Genomic DNA, 5,422 nt, shown 5'->3' with positions numbered 1-5,422 from the left:
GATGCAAAAATCCTCAATAAAATATTGGCAAATAGGATGCAGCAAATCATCAAGAAGATTATATAGCATGACCAAGTGGGATTCATCCCAGGCATGCAGGGATGGTTCAACATACATAAATCAATAAATGTAATCCACCATATCAATAAAGCCAAAAGTAAGAATCACATGATCATTTCTATAGATGCAGAAAAAGTTTTTGATAAGGTCCAACACTCATTCATGATAAGAACTTTACAGAAAATTGGAAAAGATGGCCTTTACCTCAGTGTGATAAAGGCTATCTATGACAAATCAACAGCCAGTACCATACTAAATGACCAAAACCTGAAGGCCTTTATCTTAAAATCAGACACAAGACAAGGATGTCCCTTATCACTGCTCCTATTAAATATGGTACTGGATATAGTAGTCAGAACAATTAGACAAGAGAGAGAAATAAAGGAGGAAGTTAAGTTATTATTTGCAGATGACATGATACTCTACATAGAAGACCCCCAAAAATCCCCTGAAAGACTCCTAAATATAATAAATAAATTTAGCAATGTAGCTGGATACAAAATCAATACTCAAAAGTCAATAGCATTTCTATACACCAACAAAAATCACACACAGAGAGAAATAAGATAAGCCATACCCTTCACACTAGCATCCACTAAAATGAAATACTTAGGAATTATTCTCACAACACAAGTGAAAGATCTACATAGGGAATATTATAATACCATGAAGAAGAAATTGAAGAGGATCTCAGAAAATGGAAAGACATCCCCTTGCTCATGGGTAGGAAGAATGAATATTGTGAAAATGGCCATTCTCCAAAAACTTTTATATAGACTCAATGCAATCCCAATAAAAATACCATCAATATACCTCATAGTTCTAGAGAAATCACTCCTAAAATTCATCTGGAACCATAAGAGACCTAGAATAGCAAAGACAGTTCTAAGCAGCAAAGACAAGGAAGGAGGCAACACAATCCTTGACTTGAAGTTATACTACAAAGCAACTGTAGTAAAATCAACATGGTACTGGAACCAAAACAGAGCCGAAGATCAGTGGAATAGATTAGAAGATACAACCACAACTACAAACACACTCAACCACCTTATCTTTGATAAAGGGGCCAAACATGTTCACTGGAAGAATGACAGTCTCTTTAATAAATGGTGCTGGAAAAACTGGCTCTCTATATGCCAAAAATTAAAATTAGACCCATGCCTATCACCATATACTAAACTAAAATCTAAATGGATCAAAGATCTGAATATTAAAACAGAAACACTAAATATATTGAAGACAAATTGTGTAAAAACCTTAAAGACATAGGGGTAGGTAGAGAATTCATGAACAGGACTCAAACCGCATGGGAAATACTTCCAAGAATCAATAACTGGGAACATATCTTATTGCAAAGTTTCTGCACATCAAAAATAATCTCCAGCATAGTGAAAAGAAAACCACAAACTGGGAAAAAATCTTAGTGAATTGTTCCTCAGACAAAGTACTTCTGTCTAAAATATATAAAGAATTTTTAAAAATCAGACCACCATAATTCAAAGACCCAATGCAAAAATGGGCATCTGAGATAAATACACAGTTCTCAGGTGAAGAAATACAAATGTTAAATAAACACATGAAAAAATGTACATCAGCATTAGTCATTAGAGCAAATTAACACAACACTGAGGTTCCATCTCACTCCTGAAAGAATTGCTGGCAATTCGAGAAAACTACCAACAAATGCCAGAGAGGTTGTGGGGAAAAAGGAACTCTCCTGCACTATTGCTGGGAGTGTCGACTGGTGCAACCACTGTGGAGGTCAGTCTGGAGATTTCTCAAAAAGCTGGGATTAGAAGTCCCATTTGTTCCAGCTATTCCACCTCTAGGCATATTCCCAGAAAAACTGAAAACATCATACCACAGTGATGTATGTGCACCTATGTTTATAGTAGCACAATTTGTAATAGACAGATCTTGGAAACAATGTAAGTGTCCATCAACTGAGGAATGGATAAAAGTTGTGGTATTTTTATACAATGGAGTACTATTCAGCTATAAAGAATGATCACATTGAGATATTTATAAGTAAATGAATGCAGCTTGAGACCATACTCGTAAGTGAAATAAATCAAGCTAACATGTATAAATACTGAAAAGTCTCTCTAGTTTAAGAAATGGTAAGAATACATAAAAGTATGTGGTAATCTTGATTCCCCATTATATGGCTTTGAAACCTTATAATGTTTTCGTTCATTAAGTGGAATGGTTTTATTCTGGGTTGTTTGATTTTATTGTCTGTGATAGTATGAACAGCTATTTTTTAAAATTTTATTTAAAGAGAGACTAAACAAAACAGAAAATAGGTAGAAATAATACAGATGTTCAGAGAGAAAAATAAACAATAAGATATCACTAGTTGATGTTTACATATTGTCATTTTACAAATAGTTGTTCAAATACAAAAATGGAACATGTAAAGTGGGAATTCAAACAGCGAGACCATGAACAGTTCTGTTCAACTATCCAACAAAAACTTAGTAACATGGCTGTCAATCCTATACACTTAAACATACATGCAGTTATCCATATCTTCATTTAAACAAACTAAAGCAGTTTAAAATCATTCTGAACAAAGAATCATAGTATTGCTGGATTTCACATCATGGCACACTGTGATCAGCACTGGGTACTGTAGTGTATTTTTTTCAATTTAATTTAAAGAAAGACTAAACAAAACAGAAAATGGGTAGAAATAATACATAATTTCAAAGCAAAATAATAAAAAGTAAGAAATCACTAGTGGATGATTACAGATTGTCTTCTTACAAATAGTTATTCAAGATACTAAAGTGGAGCATATAAAGTGAGGATTCAAACAGTGAGATTGCAACCAGTTCTGTTCAACTATCCAGCAAAAAATTAGAAATACGGTTATTAATCCTATATACTTAAACATACATGCAGTTATCCATATCTTCAATTATGTTGAGATTGAATAAACCCAAGCAGGCTAACATCACTCTGAACAAAGAGTAATACTATTGCTGGATTTCACATTATGACACTCCAGGATCAGCGCTGCTGGGTATTTTAGTGTCTCTTTTTCTTCCAAGTATCTATTCATCATGTGTCATAAGATCAGTTCTCATGAACTGTTTATAGATTCTACACATGCATGAGTCTAACATGTATTTGTATCCTTTCCATATTAGAGGGAGAAATAAAATCAAGCAAGGCAAAACAAAACATATTCCTATAAACACATGAAACGAAATAAACATATAAGACCATTGTACAAGGAGATCTACTATGGTTCATTTGTTGTCTCTTGTTATCTCCAGTAGAATTGGCTATATCATCAGACATAGTATAATTGAATATATCAGTACATAACATTACTATTTAAAACACAACTTTGTATATAGTATAGAACTTCAAAAACTGGCAGTTATCAAACCAGAATGTGTATCATAGAGTCTTGTCATCTTCAGTGTAGTTTCCTATACTCTCAGACTTGATACTATCAATCATATCAGTTTTGAATAAAATCTTCTCTGCCTCATTTCTGTTATGCTCTTTTTTTGCCATGAGTTGTCTGCTTATCTTGTTCATTCTGTTTTCTGTTCCATACATTGAGGCCTCTCTGCCACTGTTCCTGAAATCCTAGTACTTTTCTCTCTCTCTAGAATGCTCTGTATTCTCTGTATCTAGTATTTTCTGTAGAGTTGGATTGGTGGTTGCGAATTTCCCAAGTTCCTTTCTGTCTTGAAAGCATCTTGTTCCTCTATTAATTTCTAGAGACAGCTTAGCAGGGTGTATCAATCTGGGATGGAGGGTATTTTCTTTCAGGGCTTGGAATATTTTGCTCCAGGCTCTTGACTTGATGGTTTATGTCGAGAAGTCTGCTGTTATTCTGATGGACCTTCCTCTGTAGGTTATCTGTTTCTTGTCTCTAACAGCTTTTAATATTCTGTTCTTATATTGAATTTCTGGGATCTTGATTATTATATGCCTAGGTGTAGCTCTGTTTTGGTTGTAGGTGGCTGGAGTTCTGTATGCCTCATACCTCTGAATATCATTTCCTTTTCTTATGTTTGGGAAGTTTTCCTTAATTATTTCTGTGAATAAACTTTGTAGTTTCTTTGTTTGTTTCCCAGCTTCTTCATTCACATTCTTTATTTTCAAGTTATAGATCCTCTTGTTGTCTTCTAGACTTTGTATTGTTACTGCTTGTTTCTTTGTTATTTTTAAAAAGTTTTCCCTTTCATACTCCCACATTGCAAAATTGTCCTCCAGTTGGCAGGCAGGTGCTTATGACACTGAGCTGAATCTCTGGCCCTTGTCCTCCAGTTGGATAATCTATCCTTAGTTTCTTTCAAGCTGATTTGCCATCTTTCCATATAGTTTTTAATTTCCTGGTGATCTCTTTGAATCTGCTTCACGTATTCTATACTTTTTTATATTCGTTACCAAATGGTTTTTTCCTTTGTTTGAGTTCCTCCCTTCTTCCATCTGTGTCTGCTTGAGGGTTGCTTAGTGTCTCTTTTATTAATTTTCCTATATCTTGCTTTATTTGGCTAAATATTTCTCTTTTCAACTCATCTATGAGGTCCCGAATATATCTCTTTATGTCCACTGGTGCTGTGTCTGATATTGCATGTTTGCTGTTCTCATTCTCCTTTGTATTTACCTGTCCTGGGTCATTGTTTTCAGGGTTGGGGCCTGGGGACTTTTTGTTGTTGCTTCCTCTTCCCATCTTTTTTGCTTCTTCCAGGAGGCCCCAGTTTCTTCCTTTGTTGGTTACAGTTCTGAAGTGTGCTGGCTAGGTGACCCTTCCCACTGCTGTGTGCTAGTGAATTGCAGACAGGAATAGCATATTCTGGCCCCTCTCCTCTGGATAAGTCAAGCTGCTGGGGTCTGCACTACTGTATTACTTTGCACTGCCTCCCCTCCAGACCAGCTAAACCTCCGAGGCCCCACTGGGCCAGTATGTTTAGTGTGCACCACGACTGCAGGGACTTGACCTCAGATAACCTATTGGTTGGGGCTCAGCCAGGTCACATGACCCACGTCTAGCTCACTCCATTAATCCCATTTAGGAAGGGAACAATTGACTGAAGTCACTGCTGTCCCATGTACTTGCCAGTCCTGCCTGGTCCCAGACTGTCATCCGCCAGAGTCCCCCTATTTATGGAATGGCTCCACTCCTGTCACTCACTACAGGTCGATGTAGGCACCCTGCCAACTCAGCCCTCTATTGGCTCTCTGACCCCTGAACTCAGTGTGACTGTGCCTCCCGTGAGTCGAAGTGGTGGGACTTGGCAAGTTGCAGCAGGACCTCGGCAAGTCACAGCGGGGCCTCAGCAAGTCACAGTGGGACCTCAGAAGGTCAGCAAGTCGCCTTAATTTCTTCTTGGAC

Source organism: Cavia porcellus, unplaced genomic scaffold, assembly GCF_034190915.1.
Source record: "Cavia porcellus strain 051 isolate PalLab524CR breed Dunkin Hartley unplaced genomic scaffold, mCavPor4.1 scaffold_25, whole genome shotgun sequence".
NCBI classification, from domain to species: domain Eukaryota; kingdom Metazoa; phylum Chordata; class Mammalia; order Rodentia; family Caviidae; genus Cavia; species Cavia porcellus.
This window is presented reverse-complemented; position numbering follows the sequence as displayed.